Source organism: Eutrigla gurnardus (genome assembly GCF_963514095.1).
Source record: "Eutrigla gurnardus genome assembly, chromosome: 9".
Classification (NCBI taxonomy): Eukaryota; Metazoa; Chordata; class Actinopteri; order Perciformes; family Triglidae; genus Eutrigla; species Eutrigla gurnardus.
In genome coordinates, this window is record NC_139923.1 from 16,338,795 (window position 1) to 16,361,411 (window position 22,617).

The following is a 22,617-nucleotide window of genomic DNA, read 5'->3' on the forward strand; positions in this document are numbered from 1 at the left end:
TAGCTTTGCAGTCCACTGTATAAAAAAGAACCATGAGTCGAACCTGCTCACTGTTTGGATTGTGCCGTCAGCGCCAAAGCTTATTACTTACAGTCGATTTGGAGTCGAAAAGATTTGGAATGGATTTGCTGTAATTTACCGGAATCTGGAGAAAGAGACACAGATGACTTTGCACTCTGTGGCTCAGTCACAGCCACTGAGCCGCACACAGCTTTGGGAAACAATAACCTACTGTATCATGCTGGAGGATTTTCCCACTCATAGCCTTTAAATGAGGAACGAAAATGCCTGTAGATGACTGCTATAAATCCTTTTTAATAGATTTACATTATGATTGGTTTGGAAATTTATAATGAATGTTCCCATTTGTCTTATCAGGAGCTTGCCAATTAGCCTGGATCCCAAGTATCAAGTTGCTTAGTACAGTATTTCTTTTTCACTTGATATTATGAGCCCTTCCTGTTTCCATGCATGGGTGCCTATTTCCTCTTTACCAGCTGAGACTTCCTGTCCACAATGGCTGCATGTGTCACAGGTTTATATCCGACAATGCCCCTAACAGATGTTCTGTTCCCTCGGGATAGGTCTGTTTATACAGTGAGCTACTTATATGCAATTGCTGACTGCTATGATACTGATTGCGTGGACATTGGGGGGGGAATCGGTTTCAGTTTGATGTGCACGTTGTAAAGCTCCTCGGAGCTAAGCGCTCATGTACCATGTGATGCAGTGTGGAGAGGACTTTGATAATTTGAAGGTTTGGATTTTTTTACAACCTGGAAGCTGATTCACTGCCAGTTTGTTTTGGCAGTAATATAATTGTAACTGTCAAAGTGAAACAAGCAATAGATTTGTTTGTGAGCGGCAACTATAACAAGACAGGGTCACTGTACATCTACAGTTGTGGCCCTGTAATGCTGTTCTTGTATGCACAGCAATGCTTTGAGATAAATGATATTATCAGCATGGTCACATGTCCACAATGAAAATCTTAACATGCTGAGGTTTAACACGTATACATGCAAATTAACACTAAACTAGATGGAATGTCACTATACTCTTGCAATATTATGAACCAAAAAACCAAAGATTTCAGCAAATTAAAATGGTGACCTGATGTGAATGTGTGTAGCCTAGCAAATTTAGTGGCGATCCACCCAATAGTTGTTGATATTTTCCTCTAAACCAGAACTTTTAACCTCAAAGTGACAGTAGAGGAAACATCAGGAGATCACGAAAATCAGCACGACTCATCATCTGACAACCACGAATATTTGTACAGAATTTTGCATCAATCTTGTTGGCATCGAGGTTCTCCAAAGGATAAAAGAAAATGTTGGCCTGTTGGTGGTTCGACGCAGACATTCACCAAAATCATTAAACTTCTTCCTCTGGGTACCATGAATATCTGTACCGATTGTGATGAAAAAGTTGTTGAGAAATAATTCAATAAAAAAAAAGAAGTCAACCTCATTATAAACTCGCTGAAATAATTATGGCAATCAATTCAATTGTTGAGATAACTCAGCATAGACGAGCAGCTTTGAAATGCTGCTGCTGCGGCTAAAAATGCTAAATTTAGAGAAATGCTCCAGTAGCTCTTGTGTGGGTTTGATGTACCACGGGACCTTTTCTTCTGTGACCAGTCAAACTCACTACCTTATTAGAGTTGTTTACCTTCTAACTTCTGGGATCATCTTTCTCATGTTAACTGCTTGGTGTGTGCAGTAGCCCCCAAAGCTCATTTGTATAATGAGCTTAGCTACAGCTTTTTTTTTTTTTTTTGCTTTGATGTTGCCCCAAGGCTGCAAAAAAAAACAACAACACGGAAAAGGGGGGGAAAGGGGAGGAAATGGTGAAGAGTAACGTCTTATTATCATAGTTTATGTCATCATGTTGATGATGGGTTGACCCATTTCACCCATCTCCAAGCGACTAATCGATCTCCGTAAATCTGTTAGAAGACGTGACAGGATTGTTGGAAGCAGTGTGCCTGTGCAGTTCTTCCCTTTGGATTGTCCTCTTCGCCACACCATCATCACACCCAGGCCCAATCCCAATGTCCCCCCCTCACGGACTCACGGACTTTGAAGGCGTTCCCATTATGTGCCTGAGGCCTTAGGGCTGTCCCACGGTCACATCGTGAAGTGCGTGAGGGCTCGCTTGTGGACTTTGTGAGCCCTTTATGCCCACTTTCCGTAAGTCAGCATCGATGCTGACTAGCCTGAGGAAATTACCCACAGTTCATAGCGCTGCAAGGTGAAACACGGGGTAGCAGGGGAAGCCCGGAGGAATAAAAGAAAAATAAGGTGAACAAAGAGGAAGGCACGTGTGGAATATTACCTTTAAGCAGAAACTTAAACAGAATTAAACAGAAACAGAACAGAATGTAAAACAGAAACATAATTATTATGATTATATTAAACATCGGTTTAATCATCAACCAGTTATTTTAATTTAGCTTATTGAAGCGGTTTTAACTATACAAGTAAATCAATTATTTGACAATGAAGATGTTGAGAGCAGGCTATAAAACATCAAATAAATACAACACAATAAAAAATAAATTCAATACAATAAAAACCAACACTTAAATTATATATTTTATGTAAAAAGTAAAGTGACATGCCGAGTGCTGTCCCATTTGTATTTAAGATTTCAAGCCCTCACAGCCACTCACACTCAACCATTTACCAGGTGACGTCAGTTAAGTCCCTGCGGGTTTAGACCTTAGAGGGAACATTGGGATTTGGCCCCAGTATTTGTCTACACAAAAATAAATAAAAAGAGCTTCCTGCTCATGGGTTGGCAGGTTTGCCTTAGGAGAGAGGAGCCAGCTCCAACAAAGAGCCACAGATCCTGGACCAGAGGAGTGGAGGGAGTGACTCAGAGCAGAGAGGATGAGTCAGGTGGCATGTGCTGAATTGGCACTCAGCGGTCTCAATGTCCAGAATGGTTTCGTTTTGCACAATCAAATGCTTTGCACTGGGGGGCTTGGAGAGAGCAGACACTCCAGCAATGTGGCAGGCAGAGAACGGGCCCTAACATGTAATTGATGTTGCCACCTCAGAGATCCAAAATCTAAGTTAAATCTACAAAGTTGTTGCTTGCTGTACTCTTTTTTTTTCTTCTAAAAAAATCTATAGCAAAATGATGTGCTTATTCTATGCACACAATACAACTATATTTAAAAGAGTATTCTATTACAGGATGTATTTTTTTGTTGTCATTTTTTATTCATTTTGGTCATACAAAAATACTATAATAGCTGGGTGATCTGGATGTTGATGTTGTCCAATGCCAAGTGTCTCTGTAATCATGTGATGAAATGATATGTTTTACAGTAGTATACAGTATACAGTAGTTTAGCTGCAAAGCTAAAGAGAGCCAAGAGAGCAACCATGCCTTTCAAACATAAGAGTGGTATTGAGAAAAGACCGGATAGAAAAGAACAGAAAATAAATTATATTTCTTTGGCACTTAATGGTGTGAGTGTGTGAGTGTGCGTACAGCACACACTGGGGCCCGTTGTAACCGGGGCCAATGCCTCTATCATTTAAACCCTGTTCATCTTAAAGTTCCTCTTCAAACAGATCCAGATTCAGTGAAAGAGTTTTTAGGATTCTCAGTAGAGCCTTCTAACTGGACCTCAGACATTAGGCCCAAAGTAACACAAGGATTGAAGGCAATAAGCAGTTCACTCTGATGAAGATGCAGCTGGCTTCAAAACGTTAGTCTTCTAATAGCCTACAGTGATACTCAGTGGGGTCAGGAGGTCAGCGATATCATTTGCTATAAATTTTAACGTTGTGCTTTATCATTAAAAAGTACCTACAGAGGGGAACCATTTGTACCAATAAAACTAGCATATTGTGTCCATTACTCTACGACCCATGATAGCTTTGGGTCAATAGACACAGCTGATACATTACATACACAGGATTTCTTAGGGATTTACCAGGATTTTTTTACTAAGTGTCTTAATTAATCTTTAGGCATGAAAAACCAGGTTTGAACTTTATTTTTTTTCAACCCATATTTAATAAAGATATAAGTACATGTACACTCAGATGGACAGCATGCATTTTTGTAGAAACATATTCAACAAACAAATTTATAAAATTATATAATATAGTGTGTTGAAATGTGACATTTTCACGTGAATTATAAAGTAATTTAATTTATGCATGCATAAGGAGGAATGAGGATTTCACTCTCCTGTAAAGATTCCCAAGTGTCTTGCTCACGATTCATCCAGCACTAACTTACACTGAATGTTTTTATGGCTAGTTATACTGCAAGGAAACCTACTCTACATACTGTTTTATAAGCAGTGCCTGTCCTTTTCCTTTAAGCTCTGTTAGGTGATGCATCCTCAGCCTCAACTCCCTCACCATCATTTGCATCCTCAATAAAAAAAAAGTTTGGAGACCCCTACTCTAATAAAGTTTGTTGCATTAAATAAATGTGTTTCATACTTTGTAGGAAGTCCCTCCCAAAACAAGCGTACCCGATTCTGAACACAACAGTGACTCTTGTGAGGTAGCAGAAGTGTGTTATACCTCCTTCTTTTTTTCCTAACAGGACATTTCGGTCAGATATCACACAGCTGGAGAACAGCTTCCCTGCAGCTGGTGTCTTGGTTGTCATCCTGGTTTGCTTAAAGATACTGAAATCAGACAGACCCTTGCTGGGAAAAAAGAGCCATGTCTTCTGGTAGAATGTCTCTCGAATGCTGCATCGGTTTCTCAACATGTCTGGAGGCAGTGAGTTCTTAGATTTGACAAGTGGAGCAGACTTTTGAACAAGGACATGATGTTTTGTTGATTGTTCTTCTAGCTGAGTCTTATACTCCTGGGAAAAAAGAACATTTCATTTTTCATGGAGAATTGTTTTTCTTCTATTCCATCATCAAGGACAGTGTCCCTATTTTCAACTCTGTCACTAATGTGAGTCACTTGAAACGTCTATTCCAGTCAGCCCTTGCTCATACCGCCCTGTCTCTCTCTCTCTCTCTCTCTCTCTCTCTCTCTCTCTCTCTCTCTCTCTCTCTCTCTCACTTTCTCCGATTTTATATGGTGGTGTGTCCTGGATAATCTTTGCTGAAACAGTGACTGTTTTTGACGACATTTCAGGCACAGATTCAACAAACGACTCCACAGCTGTCTCTGCTTAATGTTCATGAAATTTAATTTTCCTCAGAGCGTTGTTTATTCATTATGTTCAAAAGGGCTGTGTCTGATTTGATTTTTTTCATGCGATATTGAGCAAAACGGTGTCAAATTGCATGCTCTCCAGGAAAAATAAATGTTTTGCCCATCATTCAGTTATTTCAACAATGATTTGTCTATCCAGACACTGGGGGAGCTGCCCAAGCATTCAATCAAAAAGTAGACTTCCTCAAATGAGCAGTTTCCAAATGACGTTAGCTTCATTGTGTCTGCTGTCTTCATCTGTAAAGACAAGCATGACTCTCCTGTAGATGAGGTGCAGGCAAGTTATACAAACCCCAGAAACTATACAACAATACAGCTCTAACTCGTATTTATTCAGCTGGAGAATGAGAGAATCAGTACTCTTAAAAAGGCAATAGCGGAAAATGGGAGTCATCCTTCCTCTTTCTTGATCCATCATCCGCTCCATCTCTCCCAGCCCTGGAAAATCCTTGGCCTTGGTGCCCTGGACTGGGGCAAGGAGGAGGAGGAAACAATGCTTGGAATGTGTAAAAAAAAATTGAGTCATTCCCTCAACTTCTGGCTCAGCTCCTCCTCCTCTTCCCATATGCATGTTGCCTTCAGGTTCTCCTCCTAAACTCTTTTATCCAAGTTCTCAAGTTGTGAATGTCACCTGTCTGAACAATCTATTGTGCCTGCTGCCTGAACAAGCTGTTGCTTCCATCACTGGACTTTTATTCTAGGAAAAGACTCTCCAGAGAAGCAAACATTTAAGCCTGCACAAACTTGGGAATCGTAAACATTATGCTCACAGATGGGGAAAAAACATAATTTTACAGTTATACTGCCACTTACCTGTGTTTTTCATGTGAACTTGGCTTTTAATTATGATTAGAACATTTCCAACAGCACCCGAAGGCAGCAGGAGAGGAGGGGATTTCCTCTCAAGAAGTCATTATCCCTCATGAGAAGCGCCATGTCAGTAAAAGACACGGTGACTGCTCTCAGTGCTTTTCAATAACTGTAACATGCACACAATCACTGTGCTCTGCACGTCTGTTCCCTTCCTGCTGGTGTCAGCTGTCTTCTCCATTAAGCTTTGAAGTGTGGTCTCATAATTTATCATCAGCGTGAATGTGGATTTTTTTTATTGTTATACAGGCATTAACGTAAAGAACGCTGTAACAAACATATGTCAAAGCAACACAAAATACTGTCTGTAATACCCGAGAAAAGAATAGTAATGCTAGGAGGTATGGCTGCAATGCAATTAAACTGAAAAGGGCATTAACAGTGATGGAAGCAATATTCAAATATTTTAACCAAGTAAAATTATCAATAACAAAATGCAGCAAGTGCTTATTATGCAGAGTGACCCATTTCAGAGTTATTTTCATGATGTTTCAGATTGTTATTATTATTATTAAAGAATGCAGCTGGTCAGGTTAATGCTATGCTTCTACTGTCTTGCGTGATCTAGAATTGCTTCATATTTCATAAAAGCATCACATGTTTTGTATATGGAAACCTTCATTGGCGAAAAAACTTTAGTTGTCAAATAAATGTAGTGAAGTAAAATATGTATACGTGAACACTTTAAGTCTTTCTCAGACTCCCTGGACACATCTGTATAAAGATATGATGCAACATTACATGTAGTGATCACATATCTACTTTTCTCTGCAGAAATATTGGCTCAACAAAGTGGAAAACACACAGTTGTAATAAGCAGATTTAAAAATGTATAAAGGTCTAAAGGCACATTGTGAACACCAAAGGCAATTCAAAGTGCAATACATTCCATTCAATGCATCAACTAATTATAAACAACCACTCAGTCTGTCTATGATTATATTTTTTTAGATTTACATTGTAAGTTTACTTATTTATAATATCTTTACAGTTACATATTATAATTGTTCTGTTTTGCTTCTTGTTGCACTTTCCTGTAGCTTAAACTTAAATAAATGTCCTTCTAATAAAGGATTATTTAAATTTATTTAAAAATGTAGTAACATTTTGAACTATTTCACATTCTATTCCTTTTGTATGCAAGCCCATTTTTGCCGCTGTCAGAAAAAACGTTTCTCCAAATTAGTATCTGAAAATAATGAGAAAGTGGGTTGTAGTAGTAGTAGTAAGAAAGTTTCTTTTCCGACAGTGGCGGAAATGGGCTTTCATACTTTCGTGAACAGCTTGTCATTTTGTTTGTCCAGATTTAGAACAAACAGTTTGAATGTCTTGCATGCCCACATTAGTACAGACGGGTTTGGTTTGCCTTGTAGATTGCGCGTTCACGCGCTTCTCCTGGCCTGCCCAGTATCCTAGTGCGCTCGCTCCCGCTCCAGGCTGGTGGAAAAAACTGCAGCGGCTGTTACCGGAGCCACGCAGAGAGGGGAGCCGTGTGCGAGAAATCACTGGCACTGGCAATAGTTGAGCTACACACACTCGGATTTTTTCGTCATTCCTACCGAGGACGACGTTGTCAAAACCGGGATTTATGGCGGCCAAGAAGCGGTAGTATCTGCGGGGAGATATTCGGCGTCTGAAAGGTATGGAAAAGTTAGCTAAGGATTCATTTCCCCCCAATTTGAAAGTGTCTCAGCCACAAGTCTCGTCAGTTTCCTTCGACTGCCAAGTTCCAGTTTGTACGGCAGGGGAATGTCGTGTCTTTACGAATAAGCTAATGGCTCAGAGTTAGGTTCATGCTAAACGTGTAATGTAATGTAAATGCAGGGCAGTCCACGTCCGGGATGCGAAGACAGCGGAGAAGTTTGAAGCCGTCGTTACGTTTCAGTGTATCGACTGATAGCGGATTAATTACCGACTGCGTGCACACTTCGTAACGTTGCAACATTACTAGCCGCTGCTGTCATGACTTCAGTTGGGGCGAAATACTGGAGGGAGGGCAGCTCAGTTCGTTCAGACAGTTGGTGCTGCTTTTGTTTGGGTTTGCTCAAAAGTTAAGTTTAGCGTAAGCATGGTTTGGAAAGGAGCCCATACCGAAATTCTACTTCTCCGTGTTTACGAAATGGGATAGGCAAACGGGGGGTCGAGGGACCACCGCGGGGCTTTTCGAGGGAACCAGTGGGATATGTTTAAACATCTCACCCCGAATGTTAATATAATACGGACATAGGGATGAATGGAAAGAGAAGAGGACGTGTTACTGTTGCCGGCATTGTCACTCCTCGATCTGCAGACACCCACCGCTGTACCAAGTCATGCATTGTGCAGCTGTAACAACAGACTTATTAAAAAAGGAATGTCTTTTATCATGTCATCAAGTGGGAGTCTGTGTGCATTTAGTGCCCCTTAAAATTATACTGTTTTGCCAAATACATACAAGAAATCCTCTTGATTGGAGTTGATGTAAAATAATTATGATTTAAAGTGTAACCTGTTACCAGGTAACCTATATTATCCTGTGTTGTCCTCCTTTTCCACCAAATACCAACCTATGGTTCCACTCACATTATTCCCATGACAAGCCATTTTTATCAGGCGTGCTTTGAACATTAGTTTCTCCCTGGTCCCGGAAATCAAAGGCGAAACTGAAATTATAGCCTAAAGCATTAAATGACACTCACAATATGCCCGTATCAGTACTGTGTTTAATTTTCTAGAACAAATTGCTTCTCAAAATTGCGAGGTACCTAAAAAATGGAGCATGAGGGCTCTGACAAGTGATGACAGAAATAACATTGTTAATGCAGGTGTGCAAATGAGAAAATTGGAGGTTGTGGGGGAGACATGAACACATTTTTTTAACGGCGATGTTCTCACCTGTCAACGTCTGTGGTGCCACCTGAGTTCTGAACCATCTAGAGACGATCTGATTTGACAGACCACTAAAGGTTCAACAATAAACCATATTGTATAGTAGGTATTCATGATACGACATCAAAATTCTAATTCCCATTCCCCACTCATTTCTACTGTCAGTCGTCTAGCCTTGAGACAGTTCCACGTAACAGTATCACGCTTCAAAAATTCATAGCAGTCAAATCCGTATTGCATATCTGCTGAAATCCACGATATCTTTTATTCTTCTGCAATCATCCGAACAACAAACCCTTCTGTTTATGCGAAGAATGTGTTTGTGAAAGTGAAACATTCTTCAGCGTCAGTGTCACAAGTTCAGGCCAGTGAAAGTTTAAGCACATTGCTGCTAAAAACCCATTCAAACCGGACACTGGGCTCTTGATAAATAAGATCTTCTTTGTGCGTTCACGTGGGACTGTAGTTGTCAGTTCTTGTTTTGACTTGCTCATGTTTTGATTACCACTCTCAAGTCCACAGTGTCAACAAAGGCAGGCGTCTGACATTGTTACTTCTTCACCTGTTTTAAGCGGACGAGGAGTCGGATTTGCAGAGACGTCAGATTTGCCGTCTGATAAGTGGCCTGCGGATGCCTGTCCCCACAGAACGTGGGACAAATATTTACTGGCTTGTTTCCTACATTTCTGAATTGTGAACATACCTGAGATTCTTTGTGGGGAGCAACAGGAAGATAGTGTTTGACACTGATCTCGATCTTTCTATTTCACAGGGCTGCGAGAGGTTTCCGTGTGTATCTCTCAGTGTCTCTGACTGATGGAGATAATCTGACAGTTGTAGGATGTACGCCTAAATGATCAGAACATTTCACAACATTTGTTATTTCATGGCATCTGCTCGACAGTCACATGCATTTTATTTGCCTTTCACCTTTGTGCTTGCCTATCACAGACACTCAGCCGTTGTATTGCTCTATGCTATTAGCAGGGTGTATGCTATTAGAAGAGATGACATAAATGTGTCATAAATGACCTTTCCCGTATAGGCTCTTTTGGTGTTGTAAAGGAATGTCATAGATGACTCACTGGCCTATCATGAAATGGCAGCGCAGTGAGATGTTCGATATCAGTACACGCATCGTCAATTGTGATGAAAGTTGTTTCTGTTTGCCAGACAGATCAATGACCCAGAGCTTTCCCCTTAACTGAAACTCGTCAGTATCTGTTCATCAAGTAGATATCCATACATATTTTGGAAGCGGATGCCATTTAGCAACCAACCAAATTCTTCACCTTGAATTTGAATAATAAAGGAAAAACACGCTTGTTTGCCTCTGTTAAAAAAAAAAAAATGCACAAAAAAATGTTCCAATACAATACATAGCTTAATGAGCTACTGCTGCACAAACATCATTATTACGTTGCAAATGTGCCTTTTGAAAGCATTGAAAACATTCCGTTAAAATGTTATCGAAGTAAAGTCATTGCTTAATTTGAATCTATAAGGCATTCTCTGATATTAGAGATTCTTTATATATTTATAATGTATGAGTGCACACTTTGGTCCACCTAAAATATGTGGAATTTGTTTTGCTGAATTACAAATGATTTTAATTGCTAATCCAGCTACGCCTAGCTATGACCAGGGTCCGACAACTATCCAGCTCTCCTCCATAGACTAATATTATTTTCATGTATTAGTGATGCTCGTTACGTGGAGAGGTTGGAAGCGGATATAGGTGGAGCTAACATAGCATTAAAGTTAGCACATTATTAACATGTGTTAACACTTCTATAATATGTGAGCTACTGAAGGTATATTGAATGTGTACACATGCAGCTTTTGCTCTTTAATGATTGTAACAGTGAGTAAAGAAAGACCTACTCGGCTTCATAGGAACACTGTTGTTATTCTTAATTGCCAGGTGATGAGGTGTGATCTGTAGGCTTTAGCGTTTATCTTTATCTTTTTAACCTGTTTTCGCTGCAGAATCAGTATGATATCCTGAATATATCCTTCAAATGCATATTGTAGAACCTTCTGACTGCTCCACTCTGTTTCTTAAAATGAGATAATACGTATTCAGTGAGTGCCGTTAGTAACAGTGTGGTCTCCGTGGTGGCACCGACAGTGTGAGACAAGCACTCCTAAATCTATGATGTCAATTTGAGTTTCCATCCCAACTGACTTCAGTATACTGTATTCCTGCTTATATTTTCTGTGCAAATCCTAATGAGATATTTCCAAATGTGTTGGTTGGCAGACATGAATCTCATTTGTTTTGGAGAAGTTTTAGTGACATAAAGAATAGGTAATTTATCAGTTGACAGAGTGCATGTGTATGTGTGGGCTCTGAAACAGATCTGTGACGGAAGGACCGTGACCCTCGACCTCTCCCCCTTGCCCTGAGCCAGGGATTGATCTAGGTAACAGGTGTGACCCAGAGGTGAACACACATACACTTAATGAGGGACCAGTTGCAGTACAGTGTATCTCACACACATCTTATCAATGCAGTTTTCAAATTAGGTTTATTTTTAGAGTGAGGTGTGTGTTTTTTTCCCTCACAAATGCTAGAATGGAGTCAATGGCCTCAGCATACAAATGTGATTTGCCTCTGTACCAAATACTGCCTCTTGATCCAGGCTCACCCATCTTCTTTTCTGAAGTGTCTTTGAACAAGGCACTCAATCCTTCCTCACTCCAAGACTGCTGTTCTGTAGCGCTGCACTCTGACCCACATGTGGAGAGGGACAAGTCAAATAACTCTTCTTTAGAGATCAATGCACTGTCACATTCATATTTTATATTTAGTTTCTTATATTTTCTGGGGAAGAAATCTTTCAATATCCAGCACACAGTTGTCCCAGTACACATACATAAATGATCAAAATGAACAGACATCAGTTAATTGGAAATGCTGCCCCTGCTAAATTATAGCTTTGGAAAAAATGAATATAACATGAGATTTGAAATACGGATAGTACGGAAGTTCAGCATTACACACCATAGACTGTATATATACTTCTTATATATAAGAAGTTTGCGTAGTCACCGTGACGTCATCCATTGGTGTTGAAGCCTCAAGTTCAGTGTTTTTTTTTTGCAGCCAGAAGTGACATGAAAGTGGAGCTAAGTACAACCAAGATTTGTAGGTGATCGAAATGTTACAATTAACGTTAATGAACAGAAAACACAGTGAAAACACAGTGAAAGGCCTAAAGTTGTGAAACTAAAATAGTCAGCTCCCGGACCTGGGGTAACAACCTGTCATTGACAAAGTAGCCATGCCCTCAAGGATAACCTGCTGTATCATCTATTTTACTATAAATGTTATAATTTACTAAATGAACATCATGTTGTATTGAAGAAGATTTGAAACTAGCAACTGAGATCATTAACTCATGTTTACCATGTTTAGTGATGTAATAAATCAAGTGAGTTATTTTCTCAGACTTCTTTACAGTCACATTTTTCTTTTTTTTTGCAACCAGAGGAGTCTTCCTCCGCTGGCTATGAGAAAGAATGCACGTTTAAGTCAATCTTGCGTTGACTTCTCTTTGTCAGGACTGGGGGTTACCGCCTATAGCTCACATCATTTATATCTACATTTTAAATCTTCACATCCATACAGTTCTGCCCCGCTTCAGTTTTCCAAATGTCACATTCTTTGTGATAAAAAACATTGTTCCCATTTTACAGATTTGGCCATGTATTTGCCCCTTAAAAAAACACTCCAGGTTTTAGAAGGTCAGCAGAGTTGATAAAGTGCTGTTTGGTCTGGAAGCGGTGTCTAAAACCTTCAGCTCTGTCTGCAATCAAGGCAGAGCTGGAGCCCAGTTGTGCTTTGTTTTGGATATCTTGATATAATTTGTGTTGGCAGCTTCAGGTCGTGGGTTATACCGAGTTCATTTTGCAGCTATCAGGCAAAAACATAGCACCTACCGAAAGCCAGAGTAGTGTCATGTGAGTCTTCCAGGTGGGAAGATGCCAGAACAAATTAAACTAAACTCCAGAAGTCACCCAAAAGAGCGGTGAAACAGACTTGTGGTGTTTACCAAAAGCCTATTTTGATGAATTAGAAGCATTATTCTTTAAATCAGGTGAAACATTATCAGATGAAGTGACTGATTTTCAGTTCTTCACTTGATTTCACATTTGCTGTGACATGACATCAGCGTTAAACCAGGTGAGCTAAGTGTTGCCAGAGATATGACTCATTTTTCTATTAGTCTTTGATCTGTGGCTTGTTCCAAGATGGTAGATGATAAAGGAGCACAGTGATAATGTCATCTTATATCAAGCCAGGGGGCTTCTCCTCCTGTCAGGGCATTTGATCTATGAGACGGGGATAATCATCAATGTCTGTCTGACCAGCGGCCTTGTGTATGCTGGCTCATTTTTGTTTGTTTGTGTGACTATTTGTGTGCTCATGTGCATGTTATACATGTGGACAAATACACAGCTTGGCATGGATGTGTTCCTGTTTTAAAAGGGTTTCCATTTAACTTACCAAAGTTGATCTACAGTGTAGCATTCAATGTGAATTTTCTATTAACCATAAATTAACTAGGAGTTATGTCTTACTTTTTGGGATCTCCTTGTATGTGGTCTAATTAAGTAGAAATGCATTGTTGATCAATTTAATAGTGCTTCAACTGCTTCAACAGAGCTGATACATTGCAAACAGTTTCTGTCACTAAAAGAATGTTAACTTTGTAAACATTTGTGGTTATCTAGGAATCCTGAGGCCAGGGCTTTGCTGATAAGCTATTAGCTAAGGTCTTGACCTTGAAAATGAGCTTGTCTAATGAGCTATTCCCTTATTTGAGGTTTCAACATCATAAGGCTGCATTCATAAGCAGATGTTTTGATCCAAAGGCACATCGACCTGCATTGAAGATGCTCATATATAGCCTTAAGACAAGTTTATTATGGGTGCCGTCTTAAAACAAATACGTCTTGCACTTTTTCATTCACAAGTTTGCGTTAACAGCTGCATTGCTTTGCATACATATGAGGACAGTTGTCTTAAACGATGACTATAAAGATGGCTAGAAGCTATATGCTGCTGCTCAGCCCTTGTCATTCTTTGTCCTTTCACCAAAGCGTGTGATTTAGAAGTGTCTCTCCTCGTCACAGGGCAGGCAGAGTTCAGCTATTCAGCATATCTTAAGCTGACTTAATGGGCCGAAGCTGTTCGAGTCTGTGATTTAATGGTGTCAGATATTCTCCTTTTGAACTGAATAGTGGGTGTGGGATAGACTACTCTTGCCATCATCATCATCCTGTGGCTTCCATAAAACAAAGGCTGAACCAGAGCCAGTGGTGATGTAAGGTCTTTTCATTGTTGAGGTCTTCCAGACCTCTCACCTGTCTCCCTGCTTGTGAAAAGCAGTGCGGTGTCTCCTCGTTAAAGTCTATTTAATAGCTGATTGATGTGGGTCATGTCAGACGTTACATTAGCTGTTGCTTTTGGCCGTCAGTGGGAAGCCTTAATGGGTGAAAACGTGGCAGCATGTTGAATGAATGCTCAATTATTTTTGATGTTGAATGACCTGATGGTGCAATTCCTTCTCAAAATCCTCCTGGTTTGGAGACCATCCCTCAGACATGGTTCCAACACCACTTGGGTGCAGTTTGAATATTTCTGAAGGAAAATTGTGAGTCTTGGCCATGACTCTCTAATTCTATTCAAACTTTTCACATCAAAGTATTAATGATAACAGCCTTGACAAATCAGTACTTTTTACGCTGGGTCGTTCACACAATGTATAAACTCCACTCTGGCCTAAAGAAGACTCTCTGACCCTGCAACCAAATGCTTCACTTAAGGGGTCCGTTCCAGCTGCATTGCATTCTAAGCTCGATATGTTATGTTATTTCCCAGGCTCCCATTTATTAACAGAGCAGAAGAATGGGAGTAATGAGTGATGTTGTGGCTGTAGCCCCTTAACCTACGTTTCCTCTAGTGTACTTGCAGGGCTTTAGTTGGAAATAGACATGGGACAATTTTATCACAATTATCCAGGCCAAAAAATGAAGGAAGAATTTTTAAGAACAGATTAGAACAATACAAACAAGTTATCTGAAAACATACGCTTTGTTAATTTTCCACCACTTTTTATCACATTATCGTGACGATGCTTTAATTAAATGCTTGTTCGTTTGTTTCTGCGATAAACCCACACTAGCTACGTTGAGCAGGGACCTTCTTCAATAAACACAGCCTTGCTTTTTAGCTTGCTTGTTACAACAATGAGAACATATATTCTCAATATTGAGTTTTCTCTAAAGGTTAGTATGAAGTTAACTAACTGGTAATTGCCAAAGGGTTATAGCACCTTCAGTGTAGCCGGTGCTATATTCAGTACTTCATTCATTCAAGTTGTTTAAGGCAAAATCAAATCATACCACCTCATAAACCTGGATCAAGCTCATCTCATGTCCCACATATAGTGAAGAATCAACTTGCCGCTAAAACTTATAACAGAATTCTTGTAAAGGATTATGGCTAAAATACAGTAAATTAAGGCCTTTGGTCTATTGTTTTCAGACATTTGTGGATACTTGACCGTAAAGGTCCCAAAACAACAACGAGGAATGTGACATGCATTAATTACTCCACGTGGCCTAATTTTTAACCATTTTATTACTGTCTTTGAAGGGACTTTGCGATACATTCTTTGCCATTTTCGACTGAATTCACAGGTTAGTCATTGCTTTGTTTGTTACAATGAAATGTGGAAACTGTGCCTCAGTTTTTCGGTTCAGTTTTGCAGTCCTAGCTCCTAATTCATGCCTCAGTCAGAGAACTAACACAGCCTACAGCCTGAGGCTGGAACGAGAGATGGCCAATAAAGACAATATGTGGTGGTAGATCAGAACCCCTGGATGAATCTGGTTTCCAATTTCATTTAGTGGCAAAATGCCTTTAGGCTCGGCCCCACAGTTCTGCATTTCTGGTGATTACATCCGGGTGTGGATGGATGGGGTAAAGCAAATAACTGAAATGCGAATAAATTGCACTTTCGACACTGAGGGACACGCAGTCAGATGCATTTGAGCCCCCCCAGCATTTGTGCACACCTGCACATGCACAGTTTATATTTTCCATCGATGACAGTCTCGCCTGATAGCTGCTACTCTCAGAGATTGCCATGAGTCAAAGACTGTGGCTAACTCTTACACTGGGAAAATGTCACCAAACAGAGAAACATAAAATCTCCTGAAAGTCTGTCCAGGGAGAAAATGCCCTTTCATCTAAATGCACTTTTGTTTTGAATACATTTCCCAAATGTCTGTGGTTTTGTTGTTTCTATGTTCAATTCACATGAGGGAGAATCCCACATAAAAAAAAAAAAAAAAATCTATGTTGCCTAATCTGACTTTTAACTGCCTTGATACTGTATTGAACTCCATATATGGAAGGCTAATCCTCCCATGAAGGATCTGTGGTGATCTATCTACACAAGTATTTGTATGAGTTAGGACAAAGTCTCTGTGATTGGTTGAGGCCAACATAATTCTGGCTTACTCAAGTGTGTTGAGAGCACAAAGGGGTGCTTGCTTCTGGCCAAGTTTTGACCTCACTAACTCTCCTGGACTCGGCCTGCATCTTTAAATAACATGCTACATGTTATACTGAAATCTCTCAGACATACTTTGCTGCTGTTGGACTTGTTGTCTATGGTGAACCTGAGCTCTGCCTGCTGTTGTAGATTATAGGGCTGGATAGGGGCCACTTACATGCCTCAATATTATCTCATACATGAATCAAGACTAAGAATTGTATGTTTTTGGAGGTGGGTTGTGCAAGTTTGTTGGATATCATAACGGTCATCAGGTGCACAACTTTGCAGAACTTTTTTTTTTACAGATTGATTTTGCAGATTTTTTTCAAGTTGTGGTTTATCGTCTAAATATACTACTGAATTTATGTTTCTTAATCTGCATCTTATCGAAGCCCAGTGGAATATAGACGTCTAATAAATAACAGATGAGATGGATGGGGATGGTTTGTGCACCGCTTCTCTGCAAATTCACACTTAAAGTCCTCTATAATGATGTATGTATACAATCCTAAGCCATTAAAATAATACTTGTTGACAGATTCATATATTATAGAACATATTTTAATTCTATATTGGTATTTCTACTTCACTTTTCACATTCTTACAAATAGGAAGATTTATATTTGCTTCTCATACGTTGTATTCATGTAAATGTCTATTTTTTTTTATCATGTCTGGGACCCCCTGCAGTAACTCTGCGGTCTCCCTAGGGGTCCCGGACCCCCTGTTGAAGATCTCTGGCATAATCCATAAAGCAAAATGTGATGACATGAACCTAATTCCTACATCATAGTGGCCAATGTTGGCACAAATTCAAAAAGTCAAAAGTAATAATTCTTCATTTGGGATGCAGTCGATAAAGTAGGCACTGTTAATGCGGCGCCAAAAATCATAGGATAGGCAGTATGGTCAATATCTGCCAATGACAACAAAACACTTTGACTTTTGACTTTGATCTTTAGTATTCATGAGAATTTGTATCTGTATCATGATGCATTCAAAATCACATTTATTGTTGTATTAAACAACAAACGCAATGGATGCATTGTACATGATCTGACCTCATTTATCCCGTGACATCATGATCTACTCCTGTGTAGGGTTGTCACGATACTAGAATACTAGACCTGTCTACTTATCTCTGAAATCGCTTTTGTGTTTTTCCAAAAATGTGATAATATTTATGGAGGGAGTGCAGTTATAACAGAATGGCTCCATCATGCTCCTGACAGAATAGCAGCTAGGGCTGGTACATAGTGAAGGGTCTATTCCATTAGGAAACAAATCGTGATATTGAATGAGTGCTCATCCATAGATGTGTGACATTTTGGTTTTCAAATTAATATCAAGCTCAATAGTGCTGTAGGATTTAACCACAAACGACTCATCCTTGAAATGACGCTTCTGGGTTCTGTATTGAGGAGTAACACATATATTTAGTTTGAATATAGCATGGTTATCAACTGAGAACATGATGAATTTAATGGCAAACGGAGGAACAATTGTACCTCTCAGTATTTGTTAGCACTCCAAGATGGTTAAGACATTAAGCAGCATTCATGGTGAAAACCCATCCCTGCATTCACCTCATCACTTGTAAACAAACATCTGGTGCCTGACCCGGCCTGACACAGCAAGACACTTTCCTGCAAATAATCCTGTTGGCGCTGCTCAAATTAAATTTGCAGACTCACCCCATTTCCGAGTCACCCAGCTGAGTGTGGGCACATCTCAAATTACCTGTTTAACTGCTGTCGCTGTCTCACATACACACACATACACACAGCCCATCCATGCTGTGATCTCATTAGTAATATTAGCGCATGCCGTATCTCTGTGCATGCCGTATTTCCATCTCTACTACCCCTCCCGGGTGTGTAAGCATTTGTTATTTGGTGCGTGACATGATCTGGATCCCACGAAGAGCAAAATGGCAAGAAAACAACCATTACTTGAGACCGTGGCCTACACCTGGGATTATGCCACAGCTATATCAGACCGGCAGTCTGACGGGGGGCTGATTGGTAGGGAGTGAGACGAGTGAAGTGTCTGTCTGAGAATGAAAGAAGGAGCGGAAGTCCTTATTTGGACGTTCAAGTTTGTTGTCCGAATTGAATGCCTGCTTGTGAAACTTTGGTGTGCGTGAGTGTGTCATTGTGATAGCAGCTGGGTGTCCTGCCCAGATATTGGCATTCAGCCAGTAGATCTGGGCCATGGAAAGAGGAGGAGGAGGAGTAGGAGGAGGAGGAATTGAAAGCACTATGATCCAGAGGATTGTTGACTGACAGGAACAGTGGCTGTGCATAAACTAGCCAATGAGCACGGGGCTAGCAAACAAGACCACAGCATAACAAGCTCCTGTATTCAATTCATTTTATGTCTGGACTCAGTATTGGGACATAGTATGACTTGCATTTTAAGTTCAAAGTGAAAATGTGATGTTTAGTCATAAGGATTGCTTTATGCCTTGGTTTTGCTTGGCACTGTTGCACACCAAGGAGGAGTTTCTGTCATAATGTTGAAAGTGTGTTTGCTTTCTTTGCTGAGGAAGAAAAGATGTAAATGGAGAAAATATATATATATATATATATATATATATATATATATATATATAGATCCATTCATCCATATGCATTAATCAGCCTTTATAATCTTGCCAGGACTGCATCGGACATGATAAATTGATGTTGGGACAGTATTTTTCTTTTCTGTACGCTGTCAACTTTACATCAAGGACATTTGAATTAAATCACTTTCTTGATATTCATTAATTAAGTAAACTATTATTCAGAATTCGTATACTGTTTTAAGGGAGGTAGAAATTAGTATGTGAGATCTCTCTTACTCATTCGCTTACACACACACACACACACACACACACACACACACACACACACACACACACACACACACACACACACATATAACCCATACTTACCCTCACCCTACTCTCCTTTTAATTAAAAGTAGCCTATATCTTTGCACACAAGCTCACAAGTCCCATTACATCTTAGCTAGTTAAGAGAGACACGTTAATTCACTTTTAGTGTAAGCAACAATGGTCTGCTAAATGACCTAAATGTAAATGTAATGATGTGAAAGCATGACAGAAAGGAGCAACAGCATATCAATCAGGCTGACTTCCTTCATAAAGGACTTTAAATCAAACAGGTATATCACAGTCATTTTATACAACAGCAAAGGACATACAGACTAATAACGAATAGAGTGTGTGTTGTTAAATGCCAAAAGATTTAACTTGATTTGTTATTTTCTAGTAAAGTTTTGGTGCATTTTTGGTCACTATTTTAGAATTGCCATAAATATCATGGTTTGCATGTTTTCGTCCTTTCTTTCTCATTTTAATTGAATGCATAATTGGTTACATAATCTAGTGTTTGGCATTCAGCTAAAAATAAGTGGCAGGTAGTTGACCAGCACAAAGCAGTAGTGGGCTGCTACGGGTTTTAAGCTTTTACAGTGATTCCAAGTGCTGTGTTTCTTTGTATGCTTGTCTCTGCTATCAGCAGTTAACATGTCCACCTCCTGGATGGGATTGTGTATTTTCTTTTTGTCAAACAAAGCTCTCTTAGGAATATGAATTACTCCCACAGTTGTCAAGACACTGTATAGATGTAAAAATGTGGGGGCATAAAACTTGTTGCCCAGACGGTATGGGAATTACATGAAACACATGTGCAGACTGGATATTTAAGTGAGCAACTTACACCCCATACCAGTGTATTTTTTTTGAAGATTTGTTATTTAGTGAAGATCCTGTTTTTTTGCTTTGAGATACAAAATCCTGAAGCCTGATATTTCCAAAAAAAGATGGCACACTCTTATTTGCAGAATCCCTGTCATTGGCGGTGTCTTGTGGTGATGCCATTATATTTTGTGATGTAGGGACACTATGCCAACTATGGCATTTGAAAAAAATGTTTTAAACACATGGGTTTAAACTATTTGAATATCTATTTTGCACATTATGTCTCTAACAATATAATTCTAACGGGCCAAGAGTGACACCGTTTTGTCAGTCGGCCTGTTTTTATTTATACCTGTCGCTCGCTTTGAAAGCCTGCAGTGGACAAGGAATGGCTGATTCGTTGAAATGAAGAGCTATTTTTTTGTGATATCTCATCATTTCACTACAAAATGCTAAGTGAGGTGCAGCCATCTGGAGGGAGATCGCCTGGAAGTTCACTAGCTGTTGGCTAAATAGAATGTCAAGTACACAGATCGTTGATCACTGTTCAGGCTAATCTCCAGCACACAACTGATAGTTGCGCGGTTAATTTACATGACGTGACATTACCTTTCATTTTTGATTCATAAAAGTGACGTGTGACATTCAGTGTGTTAAGTCATCTTGCACAGCGTTCCATGCAAAATACCATTTCAAAAGAAAAGAAAAGAAAATATACAGTGATTATAAAGTTAGATATGGAGCTTTGAAGCGGGAGATCATCTTCATGATTAGCTTTACAACAGCCTGTAGTGTGAATTCAATTAAATACATACTTATTCAAACTGATGACTACATCACCCCTCTGGGTAGCAATGAAAGTGCAACATTGTGGCCCTGCACAAGTTAATAGGCTCCCCGAGGGAGTGGGAGCTTGATCTTAAGTGATGCCTTTAAGCCACCTGATTGAGTTTGCATCGCTTCCTGTTTTATCTGGCTTGCTACAACTGGAGACAGTTTTAATGGTCAGTCTGTGTTTTTCTGTCTAAACCAGTTATGTGTTTTCTTTGTACCAACTGGAGTTTCTAGAGCTTGGCGAGTCTGCCGATCTGTAATTAGTGCCAACCATAAACAACTGCAATCCCACTGAGCACGGCCACGGGTGGCTGCCCTCACCACGACTATCTGGAGTATCCCTTTTTTTTTCACCGATGTGTGTGATGTCGAGCCAGCTGCCTGCCCAGGGAGATGAGCGGTGGGTTTACCGTATGACAGAGGGGAAGAGAGAAAGTTGGCGAATTGAGAGCAGAAACATGGATGATGAAAATAAATACAAATACCATTAAAAGAAGAAATAGGAAGAGACACATACCTTGTAAAGACTGTGATAAAAGAGCCTCTTGTTAAGCAACTGCCCTCCTGCAGAATCATATTTAAATATAGAGTCTGATGCCATCTAAATGTGATGCAACTGCTCTCAGATCAGAACATGTGCTTTTTTCTACCCTGGCTCCAAGATGCACAATAATGACATCATAGCTTATGTACTACAGGGTAGCTCTCCATTCCAGTCATTTGTCTAGTCGTTTGGCTTTCATGCTGAGTCTTTCTCAAATTTGTGATCCTCTAGGTCTCTTGTCACAGTCGACCCGAGCTGTATTTTCCTCAAGGTGCTTGAGTCATGACATAACCCTTAATTATATATTGGGTTAGGTGTGAGTACAATTTTGTGAGTCTATTGTTTTTTGTTTTTTATAGACCATATTTCTTTGGTTGTCGTTGGTTTATGTATTTGAGTATACCAAATGCATTTTAGAACTATGAAGACACAGGGCTTGAGAAATTCAAGACATCTTAGAGAAGAAATTGCATTCTCAAAATCCTTTTCTTTTAATCTGGAATACCCAACTTTCCAGGAGCTTTCATGGGTCATGATGAACTCTCGGGTTGTTGCTGTCTTGAGAACGGGGTCTTGGCCTCAAGACATGCTCCATGTACCATTGCAAGCAGTTGGCTGCCCATCCTGTGGTCTCCCAGCCCACTTAGTCTGCACACACAACCAATCTAGACACACGGCTAAGAGAAGGAATCATCTGTGCAATTCATGCAGACACCAGAATGTTTTGTGAATGTGAGGAGCGCTATTCCTGTCTGTCAGTGAGATTTAAAGTCTGAAAAGATACTTATTTGCATACAATGTTGTTCTTGCCACCAAATAAAAGTGGATTGCCAAAAACAGGATGCAATTGCCTCTCAATGCCCAATGGTGTCTTCCTGACAATTTTTATTAAAACCATATTTCTTTGCTATGGTCACTCTTGCATGAACAGGATTGTAATAAGCTAGCATGTCAATGTCTTGGAAACTTTCTCTTGCAGTACAAGCCAGCCAAGTACATAAT